The 20,706-nt window shown below is 44.6% G+C and overlaps 1 pseudogene across 1 annotated transcript in view; it reads right to left on the bottom strand.

Annotated features, from left to right (window-relative positions):
- The window catches only part of LOC311106773 (syntaxin-binding protein 5-like), a 50,286-nt pseudogene that overhangs the window by 12,354 nt on the left and 17,226 nt on the right, over window positions 1–20,706 (bottom strand). The window lies entirely within an intron of this gene.

Below are 20,706 nucleotides of genomic sequence, written 5' to 3'. Positions count from 1 at the left end.
AGCCTGCAGGTATCTAAACAGGTATCTAAACCTGACGCCTAGAGAAAGGAAGAAAACAAAGAACCCAGAAAACAACTACTGTACAGTATGTGGTTCCACCATACAGCAGAGAGAATGTGTAGAGGAATAGGGTATCCAATATGTTCCTCATATTGATGGTTTTATACACACTACATTACCAAAAGTATGTGGGCACCTGCTCGTCGAACATCTCATTCCAAAATCATGGGCATTAACATGGAGTTGGCACCCCCTTTGCTGCTATAGCAGTCTCCACTCTTCTGGGAAGGCTTTCCACTAGATGTTGGAACATTTCTGCGGGGACTTGCTTCCATTCAGCCACAAGAACATTAGTGAGGTCGGGCACTGATGTTGGGCGATTACGCCTGGCTCGCAGTCGGCGTTCCAATTCATGCCAAAGGTGTTCGATGGGGTTGAGGTCAGGGCTCTGTCAAGTTCTTCTTGCTCTGTGCACGGGGACATTGTCATGCATTGTCATGCTGAAACAGGAAAGGGCCTTCCCCAAACTGTTGCCACAAATTTGGAAGCACAGAATCGTCTAGAATGTCATTGCATGCTGTAGCGTTAAGATTTCCGTTCACTGGAACTAAGGGACCTAGCACGAACTGTGAAATACAGCCCCAGACCATTATTCCTCCTCCACCAAACTTTACAGTTGGCACAATGCATTTGGGCAGCTAGCGTTCTCCTTGTATCCGCCAAACCTAGATTCATCCGTCGGACTGCCAGATGGTGAAGCGTGATTCATCACTCCAGAGAACGCGTTTCCACTGCTCCAGAGTCCAATGACGGCGAGCTTAACACCACTCCAGCTGACGCTTGGAATTGCGCATGGTGATCTTAGGCTTGTGTGCGGCTGCTCGCCCATGGAAACCCATTTCATGAAGCTCCCGATTAGCCGTTGTTGCTCCTCGACGTTTCCATTTCACAATAACAGCACTTACAGTTGACCGGAGCAGCTCTAGCAGGGCATACAATTGACGAACTGACTTGTTGGAAAGGTGGCATCCTATGACGGTGCCACATTGAAAGTCACTGAGCTCTGCAGTACAGGCCATTCTACTGCCAATGTTTGTCTATGGCGATGCATGGCTGTGTGCTCGATTTTATACACCTGTCAGCAACGGGTGTGGCTGAAATAGCCGAATCCACTCAGTTAAAGGGGTGTCCACATACTTTTGTATACACTACCAATCAAAAGTTTGGACACAGCTACTCATTCAAGGGTTTTTCTTTATTTTTACTATTTGTTACGTTGTTGAATAATAGTGAAGACATCACAACTATGAAATAACACATATGGAATCATGTAGTAACCAAAAAAGTGTTTTATATTTTTTAGATTCTTCAAATAGCCACCCTTTGCCTTGATGACAGCTTTGCACACTCTTGGCATTCTCTCAACCAACTTCATGAGGTAGTCACCTGGAATGCATTTCAATTAACAGGTGTGCCTTGTTAAAAGTTAATTTGTGCAATTTCTTTCCTTCTTAATGTGTTTGAGCCAATCAGTTGTGTTGTGACAAGGTAGGGGGGGTATACAGAAGATAGCCCTATTTGGTAAAAGACCAAGTCCATATTATGGCAAGAACAGCTCAAATAATCAAAGACAAACAACAGTCCATTACTTTAAGACATGAAGGTCAGTCAATACGAAACATTTCAAGAACTTTGAAAGTTTCTTCAAGTGCAGTCGCAAGAACCATCAAGAGCTATGATGAAACTGGCTCTCATGAGGACCGCCACAGGAATGGAAGACCCAGAGTTACCTCTGCTGCAGAGGATAAGTTCATTAGAGTTACAAGCCTCAGAAATTGCAGCGCAAATAAATGCTTCACAGAGTTCAAGTCACAGACACATCTCAACATCAACTGTTCAGAGGGGACTGTGTGAATCAGGCCTTTATGGTCGAATTGCTGCTAAGAAACCACTACTAAAGGACACCAACAAGAAGAATAGACCTGCTTGGGCCAAGAAACATGAGCAATGGACATTAGACCGGTGGAAATGTGTCCTTTGGTCTGGAGTCCAAATTTGAGATTTTTGTGTCCCACCGCCGTGTTTTTGTGAGACACGGTGTGGGTGAACGGATTATCTCCACATGTGTAGTTCCCACCGTAAAGCATGGAGGAGGAGGTGTTATGGTGTGGGGGTGCTTTGCTGGTGACACTGTCTGTGATTTATTTATAATTCAAGGCACACTTAACCAGCAGGGGTCTGCAGCGATATGCCATCCCATCTGGTTTGGGTTTGTGGGACTATCATTTGTTTTTCAACAGGACAATGACCCAACACACCTCCAGGCTGTGTAAGGGCTATTTGACCAAGAAGGAGAGTGATGGAGTGCTGCATCAGATGACCTGGCCTCCACAATCCCCCGACCTCAACCCAATTGAGATGGTTTGGGATGAGTCAGACCGCAGAGTGAAGGAAAAGCAGTCAACAAGTGCTCAGCATATGTGGGAACTCCTTCAAGACTGTTGGAAAAGCAATCCAGGTGAAGCTGGTTGATAAAATGCCAAGAGTGTGCAAAGCTGTCATCAAGGGTGGCTATTTGAAGAATCTCAAATATAAAATATATTTTGATTTATTTAACACTTTTTTGGTTACTACATTATTCCATATGTGTTATTTTATAGTTTTGATGTCTTCACTATTATTCTACAATGTAGAAAATAGTAAAAATAAAGAAAACCCTTGAATGAGTAGGTGTGTCCAAACTTTTGACTGGTACTGTCTATAGTGTATGTTTTCCATATTGTGCTTTCTTGCCTTGGTTAATTTCACGAGCTGATCTGTTGTGTATGATTAACAGATCAACACAACCTAATACTTAGCCTACATGAAAAACACACTGAAAGTAATTTAAGGAGAGCGAGTAAACTACAGTGAGGGAAAAAAGTATTTGATCCCCTGCTGATTTTGTACGTTTGCCCACTGACAAAGAAATGATCAGTCTATAATTTTAATGGTAGGTTTATTTGAACAGTGAGAGACAGAATAACAACAAAAAAATCCAGAAAAACGCATGTCAAAAATGTTATAAATAGATTTGCATTTTAATGAGGGAAATAAGTATTTGACCCCCTCTCAATCAGAAAGATTTCTGGCTCCCAGGTGTCTATTATACAGGAGTATAAAGGGAGTACTCCTAATCTCAGCTTGTTACATGTATAAAAGACACCTGTCCACAGAAGCAATCAATCAATCAGATTCCAAACTCTCCACCATGGCCAAGACCAAAGAGCTCTCCAAGGATGTCAGGGACAAGATTGTAAACCTACACAAGGCTGGAATGGGCTACAAGACCATCGCCAAGCAGCTTGGTGATAAGGTGACAACAGTTGGTGTGATTATTCGCAAATGGAAGAAACACAAAATAACTGTCAATATCCCTCGGCCTGTGGCTCCATGCAAGATCTCACCTCGTGGAGTTGCAATGATCATGAGAACGGTGAGGAATCAGCCCAGAACTACACGGGAGGATCTTGTCAGTGATCTCAAGGCAGCTGGGACCATAGTCACCAAGAACAATTGGTAACACACTATGCTGTGAAGGACTGAAATCCTGCAGCGCCAACAAGGTCCCCCTGCTCAAGAAAGCACATATACATGCCTGTCGTAAGTTTGCCAATGAACATCTGAATGATTCAGAGGAGAACTGGGTGAAAGTGTTGTGGTCAGATGAGACCAAAATGGAGCTCTTTGGCATCAACTCAACTCGCCGTTTTTGGAGGAGGAGGAATGCTGCCTATGACCCCAAGAACACCATCCCCACCGTCAAACATGGAGGTGGAAACATTATGCTTTGGGGGTGTTTTTCTGCTAAGGGGACAGGACAACTTCACCGCATCAAAGGGACGATGGACGGGGCCATGTACCGTCAAATCTTGGGTGAGAACCTCCTTCCCTCAGCCAGGGCATTGAAAATGGGTCATGGATGGGTATTCCAGCATGACAATGACCCAAAACACACGGCACAAGGCAACAAAGGAGTGGCTCAAGAAGAAGCACATTAAGGTCTTGGTGTGGCCTAGCCAGTCTCCAGACCTTAATCCCATAGAAAATCTGTGGAAGGAGCTGAAGGTTCAAGTTGCCAAACGTCAGCCTCGAAACCTTAATGACTTGGAGAAGATCTGCAAAGAGGAGTGGGACAAAATCCCTCCTGAGATGTGTGCAAACCTGGTGGCCAACTACAAGAAACATCTGACCTCTGTGATTGCCAACAAGGGTTTTGCCACCAAGTACTAAGTCATGTTTTGCAGAGGGGTCAAATACTTATTTCCCTCATTAAAATGCAAATCAATTTCTAACATTTTTGACATGCGTTTTTCTGGATTTTTTTGTTGTTATTCTGTCTCTCACTGTTCAAATAAACCTCCCATTAAAATTATAGACTGATAATTTATTTGTCAGTGGGCAAACTTACAAAATCAGCAGGGGATCAAATACTTTTTTCCTTCACTGTATTCACTGATAAAGTCCAGTGAATATAGTTTTATAAGAGTAAGGGAGAGCGGAGGGGAGCAGTAACATCCTCCCAATACCCAGCCAGATCATTAAGCTGAATGATACAGCATATAACTTCTTTAAATCACTCCCCCGCTCTACAATCTAAACTGCGATCTGTCTTTTCCAAACAACCTAGCCTTGGAGTGGCAGACAGACAGACAGATAAACAGACAGGCAGACAGATAGATAGACAGATAGACAGACACACATACAGTCAGACAGACAGACAAACAAACAAGCAGGCAGACAGGCAGGCAGGCAGGCAGGCAGGCTGAAAAGGTACTGCTTATCAACTAGCACCTGTGCCCCTGGAAAAGGCTTTATCTGTTATCTCCAATGAGGGAAATGAAGAGAAACAACACTAGCGCTCCAATGTGAGGCTGAACAGGATATCACACAGAGACTCAGCTCACTGCTTATACTGACAGGACAGGACTATAGAGTACCAAGGGAGAAGAGTTACACACACTGCATCATTGATATCTGACTGTTAAGTTTTATTTATGTGAGAAAGGGATATGCAGTGGAAGGATCGGCTAGTTCTTCGTGCATCATCATCTTCACACAGTGAATAATCTTCAACCATAATATTTCCTTTTAATATGCCCTTTACAATAAAGACCTAGAGGGCTTATTAAAGCGACATACTGTAAATCTTCTAACGTTACATCATATTGTTGGTCGTACAACACCCATTTCCAGTGTGCTTCATAGCTTTGCTTTGCCTTTAGTGAAATGAGGAGCTATTTTAAAGTGTTTTCCTCCAACAGCAGCCCTCTATGTTGTTGTTCCTGACTTCCTGTCTCTCACCTCCCTAAGGCCTGTCACATGATGACCTGCTAATGTCTTTGTTATGACAAGCAAGGTTACACGTGTCATCTACATTAAACCAGTACCAAGTGTTTCACCAAATTAGGAAGAAAGACAAAATGGCCAACGGCATAAAATAAGTCATCTTGTGTATGCATCACTGCACTCCTTTGCATGCTACAGCTTCAGCGTTCTTTGTTACACCTTGGGCCTGTGAAAACAGCTAACCTTTTCACCCTTTGTACTAGCTATACTTCACATTCACAGTCACACATTACATTGGTCCTCTAACCTTAACAAGGATAGGAAGGTGTGAATACTTAGTGAATACTAGCGCTGTGTTGTCAAGTCTCTTGGCTGTCGAGAGAATAGGCACCGCAGTTTGGCCTGGTCCATCAAATCAAATCAAATGTTACTTGCCACATGCGCCGAATACAGTGAAATGCTTACTTACAAGCCATTAACCGACAATACAGTTTTAAGAAAAATAAGTGTTAAGTAAAAAATAGATGAGTAAAATAAAATAAAAGTTGTGAGGCTATATACAGGGGTACCTGTAATGCAAATAGTCCGGGTAGCCATGAATAGCCGTTCAAGGGGTTTTATGGCATGGGGGTAGAAGCTATTAAGAAGCCTTTTGGACCTAGACTTGGCGCTCCGGTAGCAGAGAGAACAGTGTATGACTAGGGTGGCTGGAGTCTTTGACAATTTTTAGGGCCTTCCTCTGACACCGCCTGGTATAGAGGTCCTGGATGGCAGGAAGCTTGGCTTTAGTGATGTACTGGGCCGTACGCACTACCCTCTGTAGTGCCTTGCGGTCGGAGGCCAAGCAGTTGCCATACCAGGCAGTGATGCAACCAGTCAGGATGCTCTCGATGGTGCAACTGTATAACTTTTTGAGGATCTGAGGACCCATGCCAAATCTTTTCAGTCTCCTGAGGGGGAATAGGATTTGTTGTGCCCTCTTCACGACTGTCTTGGTGTGTTTGGACCATGATAATTTGTTGGTGATGTGGACACCATTGAACTTGAAGCTCTCAACCTGTTCCACTACAGCCCCGTTGATGAGAATGGGGGCGTGCTCAGTCCACTTTTTTTTCTCCTGTAGTCCACAATCATCTCCTTTGTCTTGATCACGTTGAGGGAGAGGTTGTTATCCTGGCACCACACGGCCAGGTCTCTGTCCTCCTCCCTATAGGCTGTCTCATCATTGTCGGTGATCAGGCTTACCACTGTTGTGTCGTCTGCAAACGTAATGATGGTGTTGGAGTCGTGTCTGGTCATGCAGTCATGTGTGAACAGGAAGTCCAGGATCCAGTTGCAGATGGAGGTGTTTAGTCCCAGGGTCCTTAGCTTAGTGATGAGCTTTGAGGGCACTATGGTGTTGAACGCTGAGCTGTAGTCAATGAATTGCATTCTCAAGTAAGTGTTCCTCTTGTCCAGGTGGGAAAGGGCAGTGTGGAGTGCAATAGAAATTGCATAATCTGTGGATCTGTTGGGGTGGTATGCAAATTGGAGTAGGTCTAGGGTTTCTGGGATAATGGTGTTGATGTGAGCCATGATCAGCCTTTCAAAGCACTTCATGGCTACAGACGTGAGTGCTACGGGTCGGTAGTAATTTAGGCTGGTTATCTTAGTTTTTGTTGGGCACAGGGACTATGGTGGTCTGCTTGAAACATGTTGGTATTACAGACTCAGTCAGGGACATGTTGAAAATGTCAGTGAAGACACTTGCCAGTTGGTCAGCGCATGCTCGGAGTACACGTCCTGGTAATCCGTCTGGCCCTGCGGCCTTGTGAATGTTGACCTGCTTAAAAGTCTTACTCATATCGGCTACGGAGAGCACGATCACATATTCATCCGGAACAGCTGATGCTCTCATGCATGCTTCAGTGTTGCTTGCCTCGAAGCGAGCATAGACATGATTTTGCTCGTCTGGTAGGCTCGTGTCACTGGGCAGCTCGCGTCAGATTTGCCAAATAGAGAGCTTTGTACGTGTCTCTGTGTGTGGAGTAAAGGTGGTCTAGAGTTCTTTTTTCTCTGGTTGCACATTTAACATGCTGGTAGACATTAGGTAGAACAGATTTAAGTTTCTCTGCATTAAGTACCCGGCCACTAGGAGCGCTGCCTCTGGATGAGCGTTTTCCTGTTTGCTTATGGCCTTATACAGCTCATTGAGTGCAGTCGGTTTGTGGTGGTAAATAGACAGCTACGAAAAATATAGATGAAAACTCTCTGGTAAATAGTGTGGTCTACAGCTTATCATGAGATACTCTACCTCAGGCGAGCAAAACCTCGAGACTTCCTTAGTATTAGATTTCGTGCCCCAGCTGTTGTTTACAAATATACACAGTCCGCCACCCCTTGTCTTACCGGAGTCAGCCAATCTATTCTGCCGATGTAGCGTATATCCCGCCAGGATATCGTCGTTCAGCCACGACTCGGTGGAACATAAGATATTACAGTTTTTAATGTCCTGTTGGTAGGATATCCGTGATCGTAGGTCATCTATTTTGTTTTCCAATGATTGTACGTTGGCTAATAGGACTGATGGTAAAGGCAGAGTACTCGCTCGCCGTTGGATCCTTACAAGGCACCCCAACCTACTTCCATGATATCTCCGTCTCTTTCGCATGCGAATGACTGGGATTTGGGCCTTGTCGGGTGTCTGTAGAATATCCTTCGCGTCCAACTCGTTGAAGAAAAAATCTTTGTCCAACACGAGGTGAGTAATCGCTGTCCTGATATCCAGAAGCTCTTTTTGGTCATAAGATACTGTGGCAGAAACATTATGTACAGAATAAATGACAAATAACTTGAAAAAACACACATAATAGCACAATTGGTTAGGGGGCCGTAAAACGGCAGCCATCTCCTCCGGCGCCATTATAATCAGATCTATCAATGATTGACTAGAAATCTCTGAGGACAGACAGTCTGTTCTTTGACATTTCTGCTATGGGTGTGATCTTTGTTTCAAACCACACATGACTCATTATAGACACGCTACAACTCATGACCTTTTTCTGGAGAGGGATGAAGGGATGGAGGGATGTAAGGATGGAGGGAGAAATTTCACAATCAGCCTGAGGGGGTGATGTATGTATATGCCCTGGTGGTCCTCTGTAGCTCAGCTGGTAGAGCTCGGTGCTTGTAACGCCAAGGTAGTGTGTTCGATCCCCGGGACCACCCATACACAAAAATGTATGCACGCATGACTGTAAGTCGCTTGGATAAAAGCGTCTGCTAAATGGCATATTATTATTATATTATATTATGTTCTTTAATGAGCCAATAAGTCAGAGGTCCTGTTTAACAGTGTGGCTGTTGATTGTCTACTATAGAAGACCCCTCCCCCCAGCCCCAGGGGATATGTGTGCTATAGGGTTGACCCTGTGTAGTGACAGTGACATATGGGTTGTCTCAGCAGCCCAAGGTCTCAGTACGGGAAATAAACATCATAAAAAGGTTTATTACCCCCTGGCACATGCCTTTCTAATCCGCTCAGTGTATAGATTCTATATTGATAGGTTGATAGGCTTGGCTATGAGCTAATGGCGTTTATGTGCGTTCAGTTACAGCCAGTTAGACAGTTATCAATGTGTTTACTGCCCTGTGATTGGGTGGTTTTATGGCTTGATATGCCTGTTTATTGGTACTTACTGTATGTGGGATAATGTCCTCCTTGTTGAAACAGAGCTGTGGTTGAGCTGTGGTGTTGAACCAGATGCCTATGGGGTTAGTAGAGGCCCTATTCAATCAGAATGGGCTACCAGGACCGTGGGATTAGTCAAAACAACATTCTTTCTGAATGAGAGCTGTTGCATTTGCTTGAAGTCCACGTTCTTTTGGTTTCACACATTATATGTTGCTTTGCTGAGCTGCACGAATCCAAATGAGCTGCATTCTTTCAGCACAACAAAAAATAGGATGTTTTGAGCTATCCCCGCAACCCACCGGATGCAGAGTTTGGTTTAATAGAATTGGGGCTCTGTCCATCCAGTCCGTGACTCAAACCCTGCTGTAAACACATCACATACAGGCCCACAGAGACAATAGAGTGCTGATCCGCCAACCTCAACACCCACACAATGCAGACTGAGCCAGAGGAAGAGCAGGGTGGATGTGGCCACAGCACTTTCACATCAAGTAACTCATGCCAGCAGTAAAATTCGATTTTTTAAAAACAGATAAAAATACACCTTATGGAACAGCGGGGACATATGCATACAAACACACGATAACATACATGTACACATGGATTTTGTGTTATAGATATGTGGTGGTAGAGTAGAAGCCTGAGGGCACCCACTTAATATGTTGTGAAATCTGTTATGAATGAATTGTAATGTTTTTAAAATGTATAACTGCCTTAATTTTGCTGGACCCCAGGAAGAGTAGCTGCTGCCTTGGCATCAGCTAATGGGGCTCCATAATAAATACAAATACAAATACTAACACTGTGGGGATAGGTTAGAGCAGGCACAATTCAAATTGGTGGTTTGTTACAGGCACCGCTGGTCAGGTGTTTTTATTGTGGGGGGCAGTATCTGGTGGGATTAGCTGCTCACTTATCCTCTCAGCATGCTTGTTTTCATAGACTGGGGGAGGGAAGACCGAGAGAGTATAAAAGTGATCTCCTATGGTGTTTTTAATGGGTTTTTAAGTAGCTATTAAGTAGCCTGATAAATGAAAAGAAAGCAGTCTGTGTGACTGGGTGAGATACGTATGATTCAGTGTATTACTGACGCGTAGGGATGTGGGTTAGGAAATGTTTTTGTGTGGTGTGTGCTTATGTGTGCGTACATATGTGTGTTCACCAGTGTTTGTTAGGGTTGCGGGGGAGTCATTAATCCACATTTAAATTCAATTTACAGTGCCTTCTCTGTGAGGAGGAGTACCCACCATGATATACCAAGGCTTCTCAACCCTCTGAAACATAAACCTCTCATCGCTACATCCCCCTGTCTGTGACAAGGGCTTCACATAGGAGAAAGAGAGCAGGAGCCTGGATCAACTCCTCACACAAATCATCTGTCGCCAAAGGGGAGAAATTGTCAGACGCACTCTATCAGAGAGGCCAGAGACAGAGAGAGAAGGAGTGAGGGATGACGGATGCCTCCCACTCTGGTGTTCTCTAAATACCCCATTTGAATGCAAAGATGTCATTTATCTGAGTGCTGGCACAGTGCTACAAAAGTGAGATTCACGGTGCTCTCTGTGCTGGAATATGAGCATCTGCACTCGCGGGGCCACACACTCTTAGTCATTCTCTCAAGTACATGGTCAGATACGCACGCACACACACACACACACACACACACACGTGTGCATTCACACACGCATGTACCAATTACATACAGACAGGACAGTCAAGCCAGTGTATTCTTTGCCAATGATGTTGTTGTACAAAATCCCATTATTTTGTAACACTGACCAGTGCTCTGTCATCTCCACAGTGCACTCTACTGGTGGAAGTTGCAACATAGCCTCTAGTCTAGTACTAACTCAACTCACAATCACTAAATTAAACTAGACAATTTCCTAAAGTTACCTTGGAGGGCTGCTTTTACTGCTTCTAACCAAGCATTCCTCGCATTGCCATACACACACTATTATAAGCAGCCTGTGTCTGCCTGTCAGTCCCCTTCAGAAGGAGAGAAGATTAGGGCTGATCCATCCTGTTAGTCCCCTTCAGAAGGAGAGAAGATTAGGGCTGATCCATCCTGTTAGTCCCATTCAGAAGGAGAGAAGATTAGGGCTGATCCATCCTGTTAGTCCCCTTCAGAAGGAGAGAAGATTAGGGCTGATCCATCCTGTTAGTCCCCTTCAGAAGGAGAGAAGATTAGGGCTGATCCATCCTGTTAGTCCCTTTCAGAAGGAGAGAAGATTAGGGCTGATCCATCCTGTTAGTCCCCTTCAGAAGGAGAGAATATTAGGGCTGATCCATCCTGTTAGTCCCCTTCAGAAGGAGAGAAGCTTAGAGCTGATCCATCCTGTTAGTCCCCTTCAGAAGGAGAGAAGCTTAGAGCTGATCCATCCTGTTAGTCCCCTTCAGAAGGAGAGAAGCTTAGAGTTGATCCATCCTGTTAGTCCCCTTCAGAAGGAGAGAAGCTTAGAGTTGATCCATCCTGTTAGTCCCCTTCAGAAGGAGAGAAGTTTAGGGCTGATCCATCCTGTTAGTCCCCTTCAGAAGGAGAGAAGCTTAGAGCTGATCCATCCTGTTAGTCCCCTTCAGAAGGAGAGAAGTTTAGAGCTGATCCATCCTGTTAGTCCCCTTCAGAAGGAGAGAAGCTTAGAGCTGATCCATCCTGTTAGTCCCCTTCAGAAGGAGAGAAGCTTAGAGCTGATCCATCTTGTTAGTCCCCTTCAGAAGGAGAGAAGCTTAGAGCTGATCCATCCTGTTAGTCCCCTTCAGAAGGAGAGAAGCTTAGAGCTGATCCATCCTGTTAGTCCCCTTCAGAAGGAGAGAAGCTTAGAGCTGATCCATCCTGTTAGTCCCCTTCAGAAGGAGAGAAGCTTAGAGCTGATCCATCATGTTAGTCCCCTTCAGAAGGAGAGAAGCTTAGAGCTGATCCATCATGTTAGTCCCCTTCAGAAGGAGAGAAGCTTAGAGCTGATCCATCATGTTAGTCCCCTTCAGAAGGAGAGAAGCTTAGAGCTGATCCATCATGTTAGTCCCCTTCAGAAGGAGAGAAGCTTAGAGCTGATCCATCCTGTTAGTCCCCTTCAGAAGGAGAGAAGCTTAGAGCTGATCCATCATGTTAGTCCCCTTCAGAAGGAGAGAAGCTTAGAGCTGATCCATCCTGTTAGTCCCGTTCAGAAGGAGAGAAGCTTAGAGCTGATCCATCCTGTTAGTCCCCTTCAGAAGGAGAGAAGCTTAGAGCTGATCCATCCTGTTAGTCCCCTTCAGAAGGAGAGAAGCTTAGAGCTGATCCATCCTGTTAGTCCCCTTCAGAAGGAGAGAAGCTTAGAGCTGATCCATCCTGTTAGTCCCCTTCAGAAGGAGAGAAGATTAGGGCTGATCCATCATGTTAGTCCCCTTCAGAAGGAGAGAAGCTTAGAGCTGATCCATCCTGTTAGTCCCCTTCAGAAGGAAAGGTTAGAGCTGAGCCATGGAGCTCCAGCTCACTCTTACAGTGAATCAGTGGATCAGTCCTAGTCTATTAACCTCCTCACTTTCGTAACCCTCCCATCCATATCCCACAGTCAGTCCATCCATCCAGCCAGACCCCTGCCCTGCCCCAGTAAGGCTGCACGGTGGTGGGGTGAAAGACCCCGTTAAATCCCTGATCAGTGGGTGGATGGGCCTGGTGGATGCTGAAACAGCAGATCCCTAATGCCCAGAGGACCAGACCAGTGGTCTTGCTGTGTCTCAGTCTCTCGTTAACCTCCCCTCCCCACCATTCAGTCCCCGGACCCCTCTCCTCTCCCCCTCTTTCCTCTCCTCTCCCCCTCTTTCCTCTCCTATCCCTTGCCTCTCATCTCCCTCGCCTCTTCTCTCCCTCGCCTCTCGCCCTCTCTCCCCTCCTCTCCTCCACCAGCTCATTGCCCTCCTAATCACAGCCTCATACTAACTGCCCTGAAGGGAAGGTACCAGAAAAACAGAGGTATCAGCATTTCCACTATAATATCCATCCCAGGATGTCATTTTTATTGAATCTAACTGGGAAAACAGGATGTAGTAAAAGAGAGATGAAAATATCATATTTTTCTTCAGTGTGAAACATAAAAAATGCAGCACTGCCAATACAAAAACATTGAGATAATGATGTGTAGAGTAGTAGCCTAATGCAAATAATGAATGGGCCAGTAGTTTAGACTACATGTTAACATGGTACACTGTATTATAGTGTATTCCAGGGTTCCACAATTGGTGATTTAATTTGGCCCCCCAAGATTTATAAGGCAAAACAAATATTTAATTGTTATTGTTTATTGTTGGACATAAAGACTGTAAAAACACCAGCAAATCAGCTCCAAGTGATTTTAATTTTGGAAATATTTTCCAAAGTATTCCCACGCATAATAGAGAGATATATGTGATCGTATACAAATGTACCTTAAGCAAGGTTTGAAATGATTATGTTTTAGTCAAATACATCTGTTTGGGCTTTTTGCAGTCTACAAATTATTTGTTACTATGTTCCGACCCCCTGACCATCCGCTCAAGAAAAAATCGTCCCACGGCTGAATCTAGTTGATGATCCGTGGTGTATTCTGTAAGGGGGAGGCTGGGATCCATTGTCCTGAGGTCCTGTGAAATGCTCTGAGGTGAATGGGTCTGGTGGGGAGTATTTTTTGACAATCAGATTGATGTTGTGCTCGCTCATTTGTGAGATGATAGATGTGTTTTGGTGTTGTTTAGAGACTTGCCAACTCCCTCCCAGCTATGGGAGATATCTACAAGGCCATGTAGGCTCCTGAGACCTGTGTGTGAAGGACTGGACCGATGGTTGACAAGAGAGAGAGTGTTAGGAGAAGCCTTAGGAGATCGTTCAGATTACGCTTCTCAACAGCTATTTGGCTCCATGTTTTGGAAACTCGCCCTGTACATCACATAATCTGGAACACTACAAAACAAAACACTGTTTATCTTGTAGGCTGTGTGAACTTAATAACACATCAAAGTAAAGAGTTTTAACAAGTTTCCATCTGGTGTACCCATCCACATGATTGACTGTGATGGGCTTGACCGCTGTCACAAACAGACTGAAGAGATTTTTTTAAGTGTGTGTGTGTGGGCGGTGTTCTTTGGCCTCTCCGGCTGTCGGATGTCCATGTAGGGCTGGGCGATATATCGAATTAAGCGGAAAAACTCACCAGAAGCCGGCGGGCGGAGCAAGCAGAGCGAGGTGGGTTGAAAGGACGGGACAGGCAGAGCAGTGACTGTATGCTAGCAGGATAGTCCATATCTCCAATCATCTTTGCTGATAGCGATGTTGTGTTTCCATACGTGGATAAATGTGTCTAATTTAGCATGTATGGTAAAGCCTCAATCCTTAGCTACCTCTTCCAATTCAAATGAGCTCGGAAAAAAGTTAATAATGACAACATTTGTATTGTTTTGTGCGACTACAGCGGCAGTGATTAAAACGCAAAAATAGAGACATGTTCTAATTGAGCGAGGCGTCAAAGCGGACAACCCGCACGCCTGGCTTCGGTTGGATCATTACAATTCAAAACAATGCATTCTTAAATAAATCACACACACAACTCGCACACTCACCTTTGTTGAGTTTAGGCCATTCTTTTGATTAATTCAAATTTAGTGTAATAGAGGAACGTTTTTATGTCTCAACAACCAAAAATGTTGAACAGAGCAGACCCTACTAAAACGGGAGTATCAATGGACATAATTGTGAAAAATTAATGCTCAGTTTCTGTCACGTGCATCATTGCGGTACCACATACCGCTAGCAGTATTTTAGCCAAAGACTGTAATGTGCTAGCTGTCTAGTCGGTGTTTTATAAAGTAAAAAGTAGTGTACTATACAGGGGATAGGGTGTCATTTAGGACGTAGAGTAGGTCTGGCCTGTGGATCCAGTGAGTCCGGCTCTAACTCTGTTATATAACTGTAGTGATTACAGCAACACTGATAACACTACACTGTACAGCACTCACTGAATCACATCCACCCTCTCTCTCTCTCTCTCTCTCTCTCTCTCTCTCTCTCTCTCTCTCTCTGTCTCTCTCTCTCTCTCTCTCTCTCTCTATTAATCTCTCTCTCTCTCTCTCTCTCTCTCTCTCTCTCTCTCTCTCTCTCTCTCTCTCTCTCTGTCTCTCTCTCTCTCTCTCTCTCTCTCTCTCTCTCTCTCTCTCTCTCTCTCTCTCTCTCTGTCTCTCTCTCTCTCTCTCTCTCTCTCTATTAATCTCTCTCTCTCTCCATCTCTCTCTCCATCTCTCTCTCATCTCTCTCTCGCTCTATCTCTATCTCAATTCAATTTCAATTTAAGGGGCTTTATTGGCATGGGAAACATATGTTTACATTGCCAAAGCAAGTGAAATATCTCTCTCTCCATCTCTCTCTCTCAATCTCTCTCTCGCTCTGTCTCTCTCTCTCTCTCTCTCTGTCTGTCTGTCTCTCTCTTTCTCTCTCTCTCTCTCTCTCTCTCGCTCTCTCTCTCTCTCTCTCTCTCTCTCTCTCTCTCTCTCTCTCTCTCTCTCTCTCTCTCTCTCTCTCTCTCTCTCTCTCTCTCTCTCTCTCTCTCTCTCTCTCTCTCTTTCTCACTCTCTCCATCTCTCAGATCACTCAGTAAATGTACACAACCCCTGAACCCCAACCCTGCAGGTGTCCCCCAGTCAGCCCCAGTCCCAGATTATCCACACATAAGTCTAAATGTATTTACCCAGCCAGCATGGCCGCATGGGAACTGGAAAGCGTCAGGGGATTATAATTCCCTGGACCTCTTCTCCACTCGCTCCGCTGGGGCGGATGCTGAGCCTTGAGCCGAGCCATGCGTTAGGTGATTGGCTAAGTCCAAGGACACGCTACTGTCGTGCTCCCTGCTGCGCTGCGGGACATGTAGGACAGACAAATTAAATATTTTGCCTTTTCTGCTCCCGAAGACCACCGTCCCTCTCCGCTCTGCTCGCACACTCAGTCGCATGTCAACATGCAGAATGAAGGAGTCACGATGATCTCCAGCCTTCAGGATACTTAACCTGAGGTTACTTATAGAGTGTCTTTCTATGACAATGGCAGAGGCAATGTTTCTTCTCAGACAATTCTGCTACATAAAGTATATACACACAGCAATCTGTGCATGGAGAGATGAACATGTGTTTTAATGACACTGCTACTCTAGCCCTGGCAAGAGCAGTTGAGATGAGTTGTCTAGGAACTACAGTATCTCGATGACAAAGTGCCCTTAAAATCCTTTAATGTTTCTAATGTCCTTTCAGTGTAATTTATCTGAAGCCGAAGGCCAATTTCAACATTGTGTGGACAACCAAATGTCTATTTTCCTGTGTCTTCTCTCTGAATGCCATAGGCTGTCTGTATAAACAGCATAGAAACAGTACATTAGGCCCAGTGTCATGAAGGACATGGATGGATGGTGGTTGTGGTGCAGGGGCTGGGGCTGGGGCTGGGGGTTGACACTAGCAGCAGCAGCAGTCAGACAGGCGACTGGCCTGACAGGGGAGAGACGCCGGCAGGCGGGGGTAGGGGGAGGGGGGGGGGGGGGGGGTAGGCTGGGGGGACAGTGAGTCAGTGGAATAATGAGAGGTCTCCCACTGACTGATGGGACGTCACGGGGAAAGGGCTGTTTCAATTTCAGCCCCCCACTACATATCCTCTATGCAATTTATTATCATGCAGAGAGAAAGAGGGAAGCTCTTCCTTTTCTCAACCGTCTCTTCTGTTCCCTATATGGTCAAGGGATCATCTTACTGCCTTTTTTAGACGTTTCATGTTTACACAGATAACATATTCTTAGCTCGCACTTTGTTTAGTTTAACGCTTAAGTGGCTGTGAGTTAGAGAGTGGCCTTTTCACTGCTGTCAAAGTGAAGTGTAAGTAAGCAGACACCAGGGACTTTCACTCCCCACTCAAACCCCTTAGCACATGGCTTTAAATCCTGCCTCCCCTCGGGGCCTATCATAATCAGTTAGCTATGCTCTGCTCTCTGCTCTCTGCTCTCTCTCTCTCTCTCTCTCTCTCTCTCTCTCTCTCTCTCTCTCTCTCTCTCTCTCTCTCTCTCTCTCTCTCTCTCTCTCGCTCTCTCGCTCTCTCTCTCTCTCTCTCTCACTCTCTCTATCTCTGCTCTCTCTCTCTCTCTCTCTTTATCTCTCTCTCTGTGTATATACAGTATATATCTCACTCTGCCCCCATTGTCCCTCCTTGCTGCTCTCTATTGAGGAGAGAAAAGAGGGATGAGAAAAGAGGAGAGAGGGATGAGATACGAGTGAGGACAGAAGAGGAGAGGAGAGGGGGAGGAACACTATCTATTTTTGGGCCTACTCCCTGGGCTAATGGGAATAACTTGTGTTTTAATTATTGATGTTCTAAGTCGCTGTCTTTACTGCTCACTCTCTGAGATGTATAGATGTGTTATCGTTGAGGTTTCCACACCATTCAGCATTCAGCATTCAGCAGTAGAGGAGAGGAGAGGAGAGGAGAGGAGAGGAGAGGAGAGGAGAGGAGAGGAGAGGAGAGGAGAGGAGAGGAGAGGAGAGGAGAGGAGAGGAGAGGAGAGGAGAGGAGAGGAGAGGAGAGGACGATGGTATATGGAATATGGTAGACGGCTACCTTCAGGGAGTAAGGATGAGTGGATGAATGTGTCAAGAAAGGGAAAGAAGAGAGGATATGCTTAATTTAAAGTAGAGACAGTGAGACTGACAGAGGGAAAGAGAGGGAGAGAGGAAAGAAGAGGAAGGGAATTTACCGAGACAAAAAAGGAGTGCATTTTAATAAACCTGAGCGAGATAAAAAATAAAGAGAGAGAGATAAATAGAGGAGAGAGAGAGAGTGAAAAACTTGAGAGAGGGAGTTAAGAGAGAGAGACGGTAATAGGCGATAAGGTGATGAGAGGTTTTGTATGAGGAGTGGAGGTCCAGTCAGTCTCATACCCCAGGTGTTATGGTGTTATGGTGTTATCTCCTAAATGGGTATTAAAGGTCATTAGAGCATCATGTACAGCTGTTAATTATTGATCAGCCCTGCAGAGATAAGGAGGGAGCAATGGAGAGTGAGAGGAGACCCCTCACTGGGGTGAGATGCTCACACTTCTTCTGCTGCGCCTCTCTCTTTCGCTCTCATCTTCCCTCTTCCCTCTCTCTCCCTCTCCTCTCTTTCTCTTTCTCTCTCTTTCTCTCTCACTCTCTCAAATACATACGATTACAACACGTAACTTCTAATCAATGTTTTCTCACATTGTATGTGTCTCATGTAGAGCATTTAGCCTACAGCAGGTTGCAGGGATTCTCCACTACAAACACCCCCCTCCCCCACAGGGCCTATTATAATCAGTTAGCTCTGCTCTGCCCTCTCTCTCTCTCTCTCTCTCTCTCTCTCTCTCTCTGTATATACAGTATCCACAGTATCTCTTTCTCTGACCCTAGTGTCCCTCCTTGCTGCTCTCTACGGTGGAGAGGAAAGAGGGATGAGAAAAGAGGAGAGAGGGATGAGATACGAGTGAGGACAGAAGAGGAGAGGAGAAGGGGAGGAACACTAGAGTACCATTGTCGATGTATGGGCCTACTCTCTGGGCTAATGGGAATGACATGCGTTTGAATTATTATGAAGTTCTAACCGGCTGTCTTTACTGCTCACTTTCCTGGAACTCGATGTGTGTAGCATTTATTCTATTGTTCTTTCTCATGTACAGTATTATGGACGGTCGGATGGGTTAGATTAGCTCCTGTCATTCAACTGATAATATCTGAATGTTAGAATAGATGATCGTTTTTAAATGGTAGGTTCAATGATTATTTCACGGTGTATAGGTTGAAGTGCTGGAGGAAACATGCATAGTGCTTATCAGTAATTTATTCAGTCATTGATTGAGGACCTCCGCTCCGTGTGTTGATGGATGTCACACAGCATTCTGCTATCGTAATGACATTTCATAATTCTGTCCTGTGTTTAGTTTTGTGCATGGCAGGATAAGCAGGTAGGAGACAGGCCTGCTCAATCATACTGCTAGAGCTCAATCATACAGAACCCCTTATTCTCTCATTCAGTACAGTGATGAATACCTCACTGAGTAATGGAATTAGTGCATTAAGAAGCTAAAACCTACAGACAACCTTTTTATCTTACAAAGGAGTTACACAGACTAATACAGTCCCCTACCTGGCCTATTGCTAAGTTGAATGGTACATGGCACTATTGAATGGATGTTTGGGTGCTCCTTGCTTCTTGTACAGATCATCTGTCCTTTTAGACAAAGAGGAATTCACTACTACCACTGCAGCTGCTGCTGTTAATGGTTAATCCCTTCTCTGCCAACGCACTTGGACTGTAATCAGACATATTGTGACTGTGTGTGCAGCGTGATACTGTAAAAGCCTGAGTCATCTCCAGTGGGTGAGCATCCTAGGTACACAAGATGACTACTGCTCACTTTTCCTCCATCGCCACATCACCCTTGTGGGTTCCCCAGTTAGAGCTGCATCATTTCAGTGTTTGAACCATCCTTTTTTCTCCCCAATCTCTAACTGACCTGTCCTTCATACCATCTTTTGGACTCTTTTTTAGGCTGGCGTTTAGGTGGCGCTAGTGTCAAACACGTGTTAGTATGCAATTTCATACTAAAGTGCTAATTTCAGGCAGCGCTAATAGGTATATTTAAGACCAACCAAAAGCTGGTTTTAGCGGTAACGCAGTTGGTTATGGCATGAATTCTGACAGCGGAAATGCAGCCTTTCCAGCCGTGATGCACACTGCCCATATGCGCATGGAACAAGAGTAGCCTAATGTGCGTTTGGTGCCTGTATACTTAATGTAGAAACATAAAAAACTAATGTTTTTTCCCATTTTGTTTTATTTTATTAAAAACCAAGCATAGCCTCCACTCCTCTCAATTAAGGCTTTTTTTGGTCTGCCCAATGCAATCGTGAACTATTCAAGACTGTCGATAAAGGGTTTGGCTCCTGAGACCACTTGGAAATAAATCTTAATCATCAAAGCTTTATTCAAATATCAAGTTTGAGAGGAGTGAAAGAGTGAGCTGACATTCCCTTTTTATCTATGCATCATAGGCAGGCCCACATTATTTTAGTCATGCAGATCCCATTTTGGATGTGCGTAAAACCCTCCATAGTCTGTGTTGTTTTAATATTATATGCCCACGGGGAGAAATGACGGTGCCTGTAAGTGTGACATAGCCGATTTAAAACAAGTTGTTGTTTCGTTTTGTTTAGAATTTCATTCAAATTATTGGTTCTCTTTTTAGGCATTATCAATCATTAATTTAATCTTGCTTATTGACAATGTTTGGCATGTCCATGTTCAGCCATAATGCAATTTACAGTAGGCCTAGCCCATATATCAGTGTGAATGCTATTGAAGCCATGCAATTACTTAGAACAATGTGGACTGCAAATGGGTTCAAGTTAACCTATTTAGCAAAGATGGCAAGGTCTACATTTTGTTATTTCGTTTCTGAAAGCCATTTAACAAACTATAACAGACTAACATTGGAATTGGTGTTGATTCCAAGGCAATACATAAAACACCGTAAATACACAACCTGAAGCAACCACATATTTTGCCATGGAGCACGTTCTGATTGGCCAGTGAGGGGCCAAGCCTAGACACACCTACAACTTGTTTATTCATCAAAACTCAGCCCTTTCACGCCATCGCCAGCAAGTGCGCCAATAATTGTGATAGTGAAAATAGCAAAAATATTTCT

This window comes from Coregonus lavaretus (genome assembly GCF_964263955.1).
Source record: "Coregonus lavaretus genome assembly, chromosome: 31".
Lineage (NCBI taxonomy): Eukaryota > Metazoa > Chordata > Actinopteri > Salmoniformes > Salmonidae > Coregonus > Coregonus lavaretus.
Note: the sequence above shows the minus strand (reverse complement) of the source record. Positions and strands in the feature narration are given on the sequence as shown.